The sequence below is a fragment of the Eleutherodactylus coqui genome, chromosome 12 (assembly GCF_035609145.1).
Source record: "Eleutherodactylus coqui strain aEleCoq1 chromosome 12, aEleCoq1.hap1, whole genome shotgun sequence".
In the NCBI taxonomy this organism is placed as follows: Eukaryota; Metazoa; Chordata; class Amphibia; order Anura; family Eleutherodactylidae; genus Eleutherodactylus; species Eleutherodactylus coqui.
The window spans coordinates 98104990-98120882 of NC_089848.1; the positions used below are offsets into that span (position 1 = coordinate 98104990).

At 42.6% G+C, this 15893-nt stretch overlaps 1 protein-coding gene across 1 annotated transcript in view; it reads left to right on the forward strand.

Moving 5' to 3' along the window:
- The window catches only part of DPP6 (dipeptidyl peptidase like 6), a 676815-nt gene that overhangs the window by 266171 nt on the left and 394751 nt on the right, over positions 1-15893 (forward strand). The window lies entirely within an intron of this gene.

Consider the following 15893-nt stretch of genomic DNA (forward strand, 5'->3'; position numbering starts at 1 on the left):
CGTTTTCCTGCACATTCCCTGCTGCTTCATGCTTGGTAGAGAACAACACAACATAATTAAAGCTTGTCTGTAAATGTTGTTGTTGCATGAATAATAATAATAATCCTTATATAGCGCTGACATATTCTGCAGCACTTTACAAATCAGAGGGAACATGAACACGTAAAAGCAGACATTACATACAGTGTTACACTAATAAACTATTATAACATGAGCTTGCAATTTATGAGGAAATAGGGGGTGACACGAGAGCTCACAGTTGTTTATGAAAAGGTGGTGATACAAGAAATAGAGGTGAGTATCCTGTTCTTAAGAGTTTACACTCAATGAGTTAATAGGGGTGAGGGTCCTGCTTACACGAGCTTACTCTTTATGAGTTAGTAGGAGTGAGGGTCCTGCTCACATTAGTTTACAATCTATGAGGAAATAGGGTTGAGGGTCCTGCTCACATGAGCTTACACCCTATGAGGTAATAGCAGTGAGGGTCCTGCTCAAATGAGCTTACACTCTATGAGTTAATAGCGGTGAGGGTCCTGCTCACATGAGCTTACACTCTATGAGTTAATAGTGGTGAGGGTCCTGCTCACATGAGCTTACACTCTATGAGTTAATAGTGGTGAGGGTCCTGCTCACATGAGCTTGCAATCTATGAGGAAATAGGGGCGGCACAGCTTTTTAGGAAAAGGTGGTAATACAAGAAATAGGGATGAGTATCCTGTTCTTAAGAGCTTACACTCTATGAGTTAATAGGGTTGAGGGTCCTGCTCACACGAGCTTACACTCTATGAGTTAATAGGGGTGAAGGTCCAGCTCACACGAGCTTACACTCTATGAGTTAATAGGGGTGAGGGTCCTTCTCACACGAGCTTACACTCTACGATTTAATAGGGGTGAGGGTCCTGCTCACATGAGCTTACACTCTATAAGTTAATAGCAGTGAGGGTCCTACTGACATAAGCTTACAATTTATGAGGAAATGGGGGTAATGCAAGAGCTCACAGTTTTTTAGCAAAATGTGGTGACAGAAGAAATAGGGGTGAGCATACTGTTATTAAGAGCTTACACTTTATGAGTTAATAGGGGTGAGGGTCCTGCTCACACAAGCTTACAATCTATGAGGAAATAGGGGTGAATGCCCTTCTTACAACAACTTAAAATCTATGAGTTGATAGGGGTGAGGGTTCTGCTCACATGAGTTTACAATTTTTGAGGAAATAGGGGTGACGCAAGAGCCCACAGTTTTTTAGGAAAAGTGGTAACACAAGAAATTTGGAGTAAGTATCCTGGTCTTAAGAGCTTACACTCGATGAGTTATTAGGGGTGAGGGTCCTGCTCACATAAACTTATAATCTTTGAGGAACTTGGGGTGGGGGTCCTACTTACAAGAACTTACTCTTTGAGGAGATAGGAGTGATAATGCTGCTCAGAAGAGCTTACAATCAATGAGGAAACAGGGATGAGGGTCCTGCTTGAAAGAGCTTACAGCCTATGACGAAATAGGGGTGAGGGTCCTGCCCAGAACAGCTTGCAAACTATGAGGAAATAGGAGTGATGGTACTGCTCTCAGGAGGTTACAATCTAGAATACATAAAGCTGTCACCAGCCAGTATCTGTGTATGTATAGATATAAAGTGTATAAGAGTTATAGGGTCTGGAGAATACAGTAAGAAGAGTGATAAATGGAGAAGAGTTACTGTAGAGTAGTGGATATGATAAGCCTCTCGAAAGAGACGTCTTTTTAGGGTGCGCTTAAAACTTTGTATATTGATGATCAACCCTGATTGGGGTAACACATTCCAGAGAACTGGTGCAGCATGGGAAAAAAACTTGGAAAGGGAAAGTGAGGTTTGGATTATGGAGGATATTAGTCTAAGATCATTCACAAGATGGAGATAAAAAAAGATATAAGACAGTGCAACACTATGGAGAGTTCTATGAATGAGAGTGATTAGTTTAAATTGTATTCTATGGGCAACCAGTGCAGGAACTAGCAAAGGGTAGAGGTACTGGTTCAATGATTGACACAGGATGGAGGCACTGATTCAGTGACTGCCACACGATAGAGGCATTGGTGCAATGAGTGACACAGGATGAAGGCATCAGTGCAGTGATTGGCACATGGTGGAGGCAGCGGAGCAGTGACTAGTGAAGGGTGAAGGCAATATTCAGCAATTTATACGTGTATCAATATACACTGAATGGTGTTACGTCTGAGGTGCAAAGCACCTTGTCTGGATGTAACTTGTCCTAAAAGCATGGCTATTTACTGAATATACTAATGGGGAGAATACAAAACATTTATAACAAAACCAAAAAGTGGGGGAATGGAAAATCTGTCTCTAACCTACTAATGTGATGACACCCTACATAAAAGCGGAGAACTCACCCTGATAAGGGCAACCCCTTGTCAGGAACCTGGGGCAATGCAGACTTTCCCTAGTTGGAAACAGGGACAATGCTTGCTACAATATATATATATATATATATATATATATATATATATATATATATATATATATATATATTATAGATATTGAACCAAAAAATGCAATGAACCAGATGAAATACTAATGTAGAAATAGGAATTGTCAGGAGATAATACAACAACCCCAAATATCCTTAACTCCAAATAGACTTATCTGACAATGCAACAGGGAATGAGCCGCCGACTAGGTCAGAAATACCTGCAGACTAGAAGCATAACCGGCATGCTTCAGGAGGAGGAGCCAGTATAAATGTGTACAGGCAAGCACTGATTGGCTAGCTCGGACACACACCTCCCACCTGACCAATCCCTCCACACACCAGCAGATAAGTGCTTATGTTGGCATCCAATGCCGGAATGACGCTGAGCATGCAGCGGCGTGTAGATCATGTGGGCGCAGGTTGACACCGTGATGCCACCCTGGTCCTGATCCGCGATCCATTACAAATCGCCACTTCATTAGAGACATGGGTCCTTTTCGCTGGAATTCTCAAATCTGGTGAATTGATTCTCTCATTTTTAGGGCATTTGATAGATTAGGCACTTTAACACTCTCTGTACCAGCATTATCACATGGCGATGAACATTATAATCCTCCAAATTGGCTGCGTGGGGTTAATTGCTTCCATCTCCCATAAAATGTTAAGAATGATGTTAACTTTCCGTAATGTAAAGCCGGGGCTCATAATGTAATTATAGCCTACAATGTTATCATATGAGCTTCACGAAGCAGCATTCTGGCTAATGAATAAATAGGATTATGCCTGTTAGCGCATCATTTGTGCAGCATTTCTGAAGGTAGAAAACACCAAAGCTAATTTAAGACGTATAACATAAAGCATAAAATTATATGTAAAGCATCCGCTTCTTCTTATGGCTGCGGGGCAGGACGCTTTCAAAACGTCTTCGTGGAATTGAGTACATGCAGGGGTGGAATGAGAATGATTGAGGCCCCTGGGCAATAAAAGTCACGGACCCCTTTACAGCCTCTGTGGCCATGACACACTTGACTTTGGAAAAACCAAATGCCTTTGATGAGCATTTCTTATTTTGTTTGCAGACATTGAACTTCTTAAACAATGCTGCAAGATTCATGCAATCTGTTCAGATCACCGGATGTCTTTCTTTGAACTACTTTTTGTACATACACTGAATGGCCACCTTTTTAGAGACCCGATCTAGTGGCACATTGGACCTCCTCTGACCTTCGCAACTGCAGGAATTTGTCCTAATATAGATTCCACTGGTGATTAACTCCTTAACGACCCCCCATATGCCTTTTTACGGCAGCCGTTAAGGGGCCTTATTCTAACGCAATTGTCTTGTTAATGCATCAAAAGCCTGGCACACGTTTCCCTTACCAGATGGAGAGGGTGACTTGTTGTTGGATAACAGCCTGGGACCTGCTCAAACAGCGCGGATCAAAGAAACCTCAGAACCCTGTTGGACATCGGCAATATGATCACAGAGTCTCAATGTGTTGCTATGGCAACCAGAGGTTTGAATATGGCATTCAGGGTTGCCAACTATGGTGGCCTATAAGTTTCAGCTTTGGGCTGCACTTCATAGGCTTTATAATACACTGCTATACTGAAGTATAGCAGTTTATTATAAGAATCATAAAAAATGGTGATATTCAAGACCCCAGTGGGACAAAAAAAAAAGTTCAAAAGTATATATTTTTTTTAATTTAAAAAATGTAAACTGCAAAACCTCACTTTTCTCCTTTTACTATGTAAAATACATAAATAAATAAGTAAATCTGTTATAGCCACATTTGTAAGGACACAGAGAAAAAAGTTAGTACATTATTTAACAGGGCATGCTATGGAAAATACAAAATACAAAACAGCCTGTGTTTGCGCTATGTGCAGGAATGCTGCAGACAGCGGGGGAGAAGTCAGGGGTCACACTCTGACTACAACATGCCACCGCCAGATCGGAACTGTAGGGCAAGAGTGTGAAATGCTTGTGGGGTGGCTGCCCAGCTGACTCACAGGTGTCAATGGCCATTAATATGGCCAGTAAAAAATAAATACCAGTCAGGCAACAGTCCTAGCGCCACCCCTCTGAGGTCCTGCAGACTACCGCCTGAGGTGGTCGCCTCATAGTTGTGGTGCCCCTGAGATCACCCAACATCTCAGCTTCCTAGACTACTGTGATTATAATCATTTAGGAAATTAGTGCTGTTCCCGTATTCCAATTCTTTGCACGTCGGCACCTACAATAATTTTCATTTTTTACCGCTGTCACATTTTCTTATGTAGATCGCTTTGTACTCATATAAGCCTTTTTATTTACAGTTTCCTAGTCTGATACACGTCCGGTTGTATAATGATATTACTGCCCATTACATACATAATACATTGCTCCCTGCAGGGCAAAACTGCTGCGCTAGTACCAATCCAGGAAACATAGGCATTTGGAATTAAATAACCATCGCGAGCCCAGTGTACTTCAATGCTTATGGTATGAATGATGGATTTAGGGGTTTTTTTTCTTTGCAGTTAAGAATACATAATACTCTTGAAGAAAGAGCCCTATTATCATCGTTGCCTTATTGTAGTCGTGAAGAATTCTTCTGTCACTCGAATATTATTTTTGAGTTGGGTTCAGCATTGTTGCTATGAGGTTCGCAGTATGGATACTGACCTACGTGTGTACCACCGTCCAAATGAACCTCTCATCAGGCAGTGTGCCCTGGAGCCCGGCGTATAGGTAAATGGCTTTGTTTAACGTGCCAACCGCATAGTATTCCAGTTCACAATGCGGACATTTAGACCTGCTAAGCAGGAAATATTTTGGCCGTTGACAGTAAAATTGTCTAAATTAAGTGTGCATAAAAAATGTGGAGGAATTTTCTCTCCAAAACAAGATCTGACCTGCTTTTTGCCAAAATAATAAAGACTGCAAGAGGTGAACAGTAACCCGTTCATGACCAATGGTCATTGATGCAGGGCTACGACCGCATCCAATTATATGAAGCACGGCCCCATGAGTTGTGCCATTGCTACTAGACTTGTTGTCCTGCCCTTGGAACAATGGAACCCTACTGCCAAGATGGCAGTTCCTGCGAGAATGGAGGAAACTACCCTAGCCTCACTAGTAAGTCCCCCATTGCTTGCCCCTATTGATAGGCGTAACTATAGGGGATGCAGAGCATGTGGTTGCACCCATGCCCAGGAGCAATAGGGGGCCCATAAGGCTTCTCTTCTCCATATTCTGAGTGCAGTACTATGAATAAAGCATTAAAATTGGGAGCCCTGTTACATATTTTGCATTGGGGTCCAGAAGCTTCAAGGAGGGGCCCAATATCATGCCAGGGCCCTCCGCTTCATATGGATGAGTAGTTAACCCCTTACAATCCATAGATAAATTTTAAATAGATCTTTTCACTCCTTTATATTATACTCCAAAACAAAACATAATAAAATGCATTTTTGGATGGAGACCACATTTTGCAAAGGTTCACAATGACTATAGATAAGGGTCTATTCTCAGCTACATCACAGGCTCAGTTCAGAGCCCCCGGCACAGATGCGGCATGAAATGCTGGACCAAAAAAATTGTGAATGCAGGACAGTAAAAATGGCAGAGAGGTGTAGGAACTGAACGGCCCAATTAAAGTCAACGGGGTCCATTTGGCACAGTTTGGTTCCATCATGAGAAAAATCCGTTCATCCAGGGGATTCTTTTTTACTGTTCCCATAACAGAATCCCTAGCGCAGTTGTGAATTGAGCCTAATATGCAATGGTATACAACCATAAAGAATAGCTGTGAGTTGGATATAAAATACCGCCGGATCACACCAAGATGGTTCCATTAGAGGAACCTCGTAAGCCAACTCCAATTAAGGTGTCTCTGGTAGGCGTTATAAAAGTGACAGGCTACAATTTATCTGTTCCCCTCTGATAAACTAACAAACAAAAAAGGTTCCTGATCCCAGTAGTCCTCAGCCTATTAATAGAGCTCCATCTGACAGGGGCCACGTGGGCGGTTAGAGGTGGAATGTAATCAGTCTTTTCATATTGTCTCCATTTCCGAGCCTCATGCAAAATATAAACTACAGCTCTACGGCTCGCCACACAAAACACAAGCCCTCTCAGAGCTCCAGCGATCGCAGAGTACAAAAGTAAGGGACTTTGAAGGCAGCAATGCAAAATATATGTTTTCCAAAAATGGGGATTTTATTGTGCAAAAGTGGAAAAACATTACGGTATTGCCGTAATTGTACCAACCTGCAGAAAAAAAATGATCATATCATTAATGCTGTGAAAATTAAAATAAAAAATAATGGTAGATTATTGTAGATGTGTTTTCTCTTCCCGCACTCCAAAAAAATTATTAAAAATTATGCAATACATTATATGTACCCCAAAAGTTGTACTAATAAAAACTACAGCTCACCAAAAAACAAGCTCTTAGGGCTTATTCACACGTGAGTATATCGTCCAGGTTTTCACGCCGGGCCGATATACGGTGTCCATTTCTGCATGGGTTGGGCCAGGCCGCGAGCAGTGCACTGAGCTCCCACCCCCTCTCCGCCCTCTCTCCGCCCTCGCTGCTATTAGTAATGAGAGGGAGAGGGATAGGGCGGAACTTAGCTCCACCCCTCCAATTGCAAACAGTGGAGAGTGGGCGGGAGCTCAGTGCGCTGTTCCCAGCCCGGCCCGTCTCCTCCACATGCAGAAAGGGACACCGTATATCTATCGCCCAGGCATGAAAACCCGGTCGATATATGGATGTGTGAATAAGCCATTGAATGGCCATGTCGACAGAGAAATTAAAAGATCTATGGGAGCCCAAATATAGCGGATATATCACAGTGCTGAATGTCAAATATCTTGAATTTTTAGATTGTCTAGTCTAACCTTATATAAGTTCACATAAAAAGTTGTGCAATTTGCTGCATTTAGGTCACACCCTATTTTACAAGAAACCACACCCCTTTGTCGGTTGTGCCAAAAAAAAGTGTTTGAAAGTGTCTAAAACACATCGTAAGTGGGATGCAAAGTATGTTATACGGTATTTTGGTACAATTTCTGGCCCAAAAGTGTTGAATTCTAAATAGGAATCTCTCCCATAGTGCTTTGTTTTTGCAGGACAAGTTGTAGTTTCTGCACTATTTTGGGGTAGTATATGCTTGCTTTTTTTATTATTTAATTTTAGGGGCAAAAGCAAAAAAACATGAAAAAAAGCATTATTCTACTATAATCTCTTCTTTAGGTTGTTCATTGCTGATTTACAATAAAGCCTGCGTCACACAATCGTACACATATTTGGTCGCACGTAGAGGTGTGGTCATTTCCAAGCAGCAAAAAACTACAATTGATTTATATGGCGAATTAGTCCAATGAGTTACAGATCGTTCTTTTTCCTGCACGATTATGCAATGTTTCACACGTATCCTACATATTTTTTGCATCCTCATTCACTTCTTTGGGGACTTTGGGTGCGCAAATGCATAGAAAAATAGAGCAGTCTACATTTTTTGTGGACCAAAATACGCGCAATTGAAGAAACCCATTGAAATCAATGGCTTGTATTCTCTGTGAAATGCGATTGCAAATTTAAGATGTGCAGGAAATATGCCTGTGTGAAGGCAGGCTAAGTGTATATACTTTAAGTACATGTAGTTACGACTATGGACATATGAAATACAGTATGGGAGTTATATATTTGTATAAATCATTTCTAAAACCTGCTTTTCTAAACCAGCCATAGTTTGTTATGGGAACTGCTCTCTATTGGATATATGAGTTATCCCCCCCCCCCCCCCTTAACTGAACATCTCATTCCCACCTCCAAGACTTCTCCAGAGCAGCAATCCAGGACTCGCAGAAATTCAGGCATGCACTAAAAACGCTCCTCTTCAGGGAGGCATACGGCATTCCCTACACAAACCTCTCTGTACTCCGCCTGATAACATGCTCCATGACCTACTGACTGCAATCCCTGCTAGCCATCATAACCTGCCCCTGCAGTCATACCGATTCTGCCATCACATGGCTAAATGTCTGACCACTGTCTATGTGTATAGAATCCCTCACTCTCCACCTCGCCATACTGTGGACATCTCCAGCCCCTTTACCTTCTGTATCACCCCATTACTTGTAGTATGTAAGCTCGTTGGAGCAGGACCCTCACCCCTATTGTTTCCATCAGCTGATTACTATGTAACCGTGGTTCTGTAATGTTTGTACTTTTTTCTTTCTGTATTCCCCCTGTCTATGTAAGCACTGCGGAATATGTTGGCGCTATACAAATAAAGATTATTATTATTCCACTACACATTTACACATTCTCAAAAAGACATTTTTAAACCAGGGCTACCATCCCACCTCAATTGATGACCAAATCACCAGAGCCATCGGGATACCCAGAAATCAACTACTCCAATACAAGGAGAAAGGAAAAAAATGGACGTGTACCTCTAGTAGTGACCTACAATTCAGAGCTAGAGGTACTAAGGAAGACTGTAAAGAAACTCTATCATACCCTACACAAGGATGACCGTCTGAAAACCATATTCATGGACCCTCCTATGTTACAGGCAACCTCCTAATTTGAGGAACCTTATAATCAGGAGTGCATTGCCCTCTGACACACAAAAACATCCCTGCTATGCAAGGAGCTGTAAGACCTGCTCACATGTACGGACCGCGGACAGGATACGGATCCCCAACACACAGCAGGACTATAAGATCCCGGGGACAATCACATGTTCCACGTCTTATGTTGTGTAGCTGATCCGGTGCAGTAAATATCCTGTTGGGGGCCTTAATGTTGGAGAAACAGACAAAAACTTAAAGTGAGGATGAGATCTCATTGCCACACAATTAAACAGAGAAAGACAGCATTCCATGTGGCCGAGCATTCTTCTAGTCATGGACACAACTTGGAAGACATGAAAGTTATTATATTGAAAGCAATTTCAGATCACAAAGCCATAGAAGAACTTAGGAGTACAAATTTATAACAACGTTTGACACTTTTAACAGAGGCCTAAATTCTTCAAAAGGATTCATGTGTGACTGGGAAGTATGAGACATCTATATCACAGATAACACTGCTGACCTGATGATCTCTTAACACTAATTCAGGGACCATAAAACCTTCACATCTATGTTTGTATTTCTGTTGTGTGATTGCTCTCAGAAAGAGAGGCCAGGTGGTCTTGTGGATATGGTGCATTTTAATGGCTAGCAAAAATACATAATGGTAATGCAAGCTTTCTTTGGCGTCATGTGTTTTTGTTGGCCATTGAAGGGTATCATATCTACAGGATTGCTTGGTTTCTCTTACTGAGAACAGTCACACTTTGCTATACTGACTAACACCGTACCAAACTTTTTTTTTTCGTTTTGTTTCTGTTATATTATTCCTTTAAATGCAAATTAATCCCATCATGCCTGTGCCTTGTCATAAGTATGTGTGTGTGAGTGTATATATATATATATATATATATATATATATATATACACACACATTTTAGGATCCATTTCATTATGCCTTGATGAAGGAGCCTGTGAGGTCCGAAAGCTCGCATTACCATCATGTATTTTTTTGGGGCCATTAAAAGGTATCATATCTACAAGATTGCTTGGTTTCTTGAGAACAATTGTAAGAATAATTTGATTTGTTTACCAAGGAGAAGACAATCAGATCTCATGTACAAGTATGGGTCCTTAGGAGAAATACAAATCACACCAGTCTGTTGCGATATCAAGTGACTTCTAATTTATTTCAAGTTGCATGTGGTTTATATATCATATATGACATCACAGGAAAAGTATAAACCTCCAAAATTAATAAAAAATACATGATAGGCTACAACTAAAATGTTTAACATAAGTTCACAACTTTTTAAGGTGCAACTATAATATTTGATGAAACTGTTATGATTTCAGTGAGAAGGAATGCAAGGGGGGGTCTGAGAGACCATCTTATCTTCTGTCTTACCCAGTACCACTCGCTGGTATATAGAAATAGTTTAATTTAACTCCTTCACTACTTATACCAGCAGCATGCTATATCTTCCTAGTCAACAATCTAATAGCAAAAGCAATTAAAGGGGTTGTCTCGTGAAATCAAGTGGGGTTATACACTTCTGTATGGCCATATTAATGCACTTTGTAATATACATCGTGCATTAAATATGAGCCATACAGAAGTTATTCACTTACCTGCTCCGTTGCTAGCGTCCCCGTCGCCATGGTTCCGTCTAATTTCGGTGTCTTCTTGCTTTTTTAGACGCGCTTGCGCAGATGGATCTTCTCCCTTCGGCTCGTCTCGGAAGCATCTGCGTTTTGGCTCCGCCCCCTTGTACACGTCATTGCGTAGCTCCGCCCCATGACGTGTGCCGGTTCCAGCCTCCTGATTGGCTGGAATCGACACGTGACGGGGGCGGAGCTACGCGATGATGCGTACAAGGGGGCGGAACCAAAACACCGATGCTGCCGAGTGGAGCCGAAGGGAGAAGACCGCACAGCGCAAGCGCGTCTAAAAAAGCAAGAAGACACCGAAATTAGACAGAACCATGGCGACGGGGACGCTAGCAACGGAGCAGGTAAGTGAATAACTTCTGTATGGCTCATATTTAATGCACGATGTATATTACAAAGTGCATTAATATGGCCATACAGAAGTGTATACCCCAACTTGATTTCACGAGACAACCCCTTTAATTGATATATTGTTCTACAATTTTCTTAACAACAATCACACCTTGTCCCAGGACAATGACTGTAATCTATATATCAAAATATCCATGGTCAAAATAATTAGTGGAATTAGGAATAATAATTGTAATGCAAAGACATCAGCTATCTCGAATACACAAAATACCCAGGACAAACCAACGTGGAGGTCCCTTTGCACGTTCCCTACTGGCCTACTTCCGTAAACACTGGCAAAATGTTTCCTATGTCACCGCAGGCTTTTATTTTATTGTTAGAGCATATAATTAAAATATTTCCCTATAAACAACATTCCGAGTAATTGCAGCACCCTTCAATGTTTGAGCTGAACGTAACAGGAGTCGCTAACCATGGACCTCCCTGTGCTTGGTACCTTTGAGATTTGAACCTAGGATCCAGCATTACAAGGCAAGAGTGAGCCACATTCATTGAAGGGGCACCATCACCATCAAGTTGCATGTGCCTTCCATTGAATTCAATGCAAAACCCACCCGATCCATCTGCATTCTGTTTCCGAAACAAACGTGTCGCAGTCCGCACTTTTAATTCAGTGTAAAAACCGAAATGGAGGCAGAAAATATAGAAACGGATTGAAACTGAAGATCTTCCACTTCAATACTCTTCTTTGGGCTTGAAAACTGAAATGTTTTCCATCCATTTTGCTGTTCCCACTTTTTTCTGCTTCCTCCATTATAAAAATGTTACATAAATTAAAAGCTGCCATACAGATCTTTAACAAAGCTTAACCCAATACTGATAAATCGCTGCAATACGTTATCTTAACACAATAAAAAGTTATTGAAAATGCAAGAAAAAGTTGTTGCACTTTATTTAATGTATTAAGTGTCAAGTTAAACTTTGTTACTTCTGTACATGTGCCTGAATTCGATGGCTGAAATATACAATCCATCTTGAATAAGGGCTCCTTCCCACGGACGGATTTCTGCCGCGTAATGTGCGGCGGAAATCCGCTGCATTGCCCGCATGGCACAATGCTTACGGTGCGGAATTCCACCACGGAATTCCGCACCGTGAAATCTCCCGTCCTCACCCGTGGCATGCTCTATTTGCCGCGGGTGTACGCACGGACGGCTTCCATTGCAGTCAATGGAAGCCGTCCGTCACGCTATCTTCCGCTGTAGCACAGCAGAAGATAGTGTGAAACTGCTTCCCCGCCTACCGCCAGAATGCGGCCGGCACGTCATGTGACGCTGTGGGCGTGTCATATGATGCGGCCAGCACGTCACATGATGCTGTGGCGTGTCACACACTCTATTGCGCATGCGCGCCGAAGCGTCCTGCGGGACGTAGGACGCCGGATCCAGAGATACGTATTGGGATCTCTGGGGGGGCGCCGTGACGGGATCCGCCACGGAGTTCCTTAGGCTTCAAATAACTGCAGTATGTTGCTATCATGGCTTGATAGAACTCCAGGAGGGAAAACAAAAATCCCCATAGTCTGTAAGACCTAAATTGTCTCAGAGTTAAAGGGAACCTGTCGAAACTTTTTATCATACTGACCCAAGCACAGTGCTAGAATAATCCCTACATCTGTAAAGAAACCATTTTCCCATGGCTCTTTATAAAACCATACCTGAAGAATCAATGTTCAAAACCTTCTGGTTTGCCATGTAAATTAGGCAAAGTAGTCCGGTGGGCGGGCCGGACCATCTCTATTCTCTGCAGGCTTTCCCCTTAACTCTGCCAATCTCTTCTCCTTTGAGAACCTCTACTACATCATCCACATCGTAAGAGAAGAGAGGTGCGGACTTATAGGGAAAACCTGCAGAGAAGAAAGATGGTCCGGCCCACCCCCCTGGACCGCTCTGCCTAATCTACATGCCGCACAGGAACTTTTTAAACATTGGTTGTCCAAGTATGGAATTATAAAGAGCGATTGGAAGATACGTTTCCTAAATATATGTAGGTGATAATTCTAGCGCTCTGCCTGGTTTAGCTCGGAAAAAAGTGCTGACTGGTTCCCTTAATGACAAAAACTTATTGACACACAAAGACTTTTTCTACACGAGTCCCGCTGTGGTTGTTAAGTCCTTGCTGTAGGCTGCTATAATTGGCGGGTTTGACAAAGGTTTGCAGCTTTCCTGCTTCTTAGCAAACTGTACATTATTTGCTTGTGTTGAAATGAGGTATATGTCATATTGTATAATGTGTCATCACGGCAAAGACGAAGATTGTCACTTATAGGAGCACAAGGGGATGGAACCCACGAACTGCTCCAAATGTTGTAACTATAGCAACTTGCATTGTGTATAGAAGTGCAGAGGAATATGTTCCATGCGCTGCAACAGAACAGACATCTGTAAAATATTGCTCACAGTTCAACAAACATACTTTATTATCTGTGTTATAAATTAAAGGGATTTCCGAGGAAATACGAGCTAACCTCAGGATAGGTCATCAATAATTAATTGGCGGGGATCCGTCACTTCGGATCTCCCGATCAGCTAATCACCCAGCCTGCTATCAGTGCAGTGGAGATAGACATCGTCACCGGGGTCGGATCAGCTGATCAGTGGGGTCCTGATTAGTGGATCCCCGGTGATCAACTATCGATGAACTATCCTGAGGATGGTCATCAGTAGTATTTGCCCTGAAAAAACCTTTAAAGAAATAGGTGACACCTCTAATACCATAGGCCTGGGGTGACAGGAAATAGGGGTGGCCATTTTGAATTTTTTTTATATTTTATAACCATTTTATAAGGAGCTGTTGCTGTACACCTAAGGCACAAAGTATATGGGGAAAAAGGAAATGTTCATGCCAGCATTTCAGGTGTTGGTCTTTGCAGGTTGACTCACTGTTGCATTACACTGCCATCTCCTCTAATCGGTATCTCATCTAAAGCAGTAGTCATTCAATTTACCAATCTTGCTGTGTGTGTGTGCCCTGCATCGTGCCAACCCTACATGCACAAACCTCATTACCCATGTGGCACCAACAAGTCCCGTCCGGCTACTAGGAAATCTTCTTACAAAATGTTTGACTAGGATCCTCAGCTTCCACCCTCTTCCCCATGCTCATGGCAGTAGTGCTCGATATTTGCTTGAGCTTTGTGCCACTTGTTGGTCAGAACGATTCTTGACATCCTCTTCCGACCCATTCTGGTGACAAGTTGTTTCTGTCCACAGGAACCTCTTTTGCTGAATGATTTTCCTTTATCACGCCATTCTCAACTTAGTTTTCATACCATTAGACAAGAAAACTAGTCTAGCACCGATGACTAGGCCTTGTTGGAAATCGCTCAGATCATTGGATTTTCCCATTTTAATGTGGATTCACACTGAAACTGATCTGCAGAAAACTTGTGAAAGGTCTGGGGACTCTAATAAAGTGGCCATACGGTGTTATAGTGGTAGTGCCTTGATAGGTTCTATTATTATCTCTTACATTCGCAGGTCATGTTGTCACGGCCTGTTGGAAAAGTCAAACATTGGGAATTCAACTTCCAATAGGTGCTGCTGTGTAGGTACTTTTCCATTCTTTATTTTTACCCAGGGAACATTGCATGATATATCCCTCATAGAAGATTCCCTATGCCAACTTGGTGCTTTTCTCAAGGAAAGACTTTATCCCCCAGATCCACATTAAAGGCCCAGATCCACATATAAGACTCCCTGGACCAGTTTTGTACTCTCCACAGGTGGTCATTTTATTCCCCAAGGGCCACCTGAAAGGCTTCTTACCCTGCTATGCATTGATGAGGGGTGCACACATCCTGAAGCAGCCTATCTGTAGACGGGTGGCTTTTACTTTTGGAGAAGACTCTGGTTTGACTTATAACTAGAGATGAGCGTACACCAAAATGCTCAGGTGCTCGTTACTCGAGTCGAACTTTCAGTGATGCTCGAGAGTTCGTTTCGAGTAACGAACCCCATTGAAGTCAATGGGCGACCCGAGCATTTTTGTATATCTCCGATGCTCGCTAAGGCTTTCATTTGTGAAAACCTGGGAAATTCAAGAAAGTGATGGGAACGACACAGAAACGGATAGGGCAGGCGAGGGGCTACATGTTGGGCTGCATCTCAAGTTCCCAGGTCCCACTATTAAGCCACAATAGTGGCAAGAGTGAGACCCCCCCCCTCCCCACTGTCAGCATAAAGATCGTTCTCCTCTGCCACAGCTATAACAGCTGTGGCAGAGAAGAACGATGTTAGCCCATTGAATTCAATGGAGCCGGCAATACAGCTGGCTCCATTGAAAGCAATGGGCTGCCGGCGATCGCGGGATGAATTGTCGGGAAGGGGTTAAATATATAAGCCCTTCCCTGCAATTCATCCAGAAATGTGTAAAAAAAAAAATATATATATATATACTCACCTTGTCCCGGCAGACAGAGTTCAGCTCGGCCGGCCTGCAGTAAGTGTGAAGAGGGTGTGAGTCAGACCTGCCCCTGACTGGCTCAGTGCTGAGCCAATCAGAGGCAGGTCTCACTCACACCACAGCTGTTACAGCTGTGGCAGAGGAGAACGATCTTTATGCTGACATATTTTTTTTTACACATTTTGGGATGATTTTCAGGTAAGGGCTTATATTTTTAAGCCTTTCCCGAAAATTCATCCTGAGATCGCCGGCAGCCCATTGCTTTCAATGGAGCCGGATGTATTGCCGGCTCCATTGAATTCAATGGTCAGTGCTTGTTTAATCGAGACGAGTACTGCCTGGTGCTCGTCTCGGATAACGAGCATCT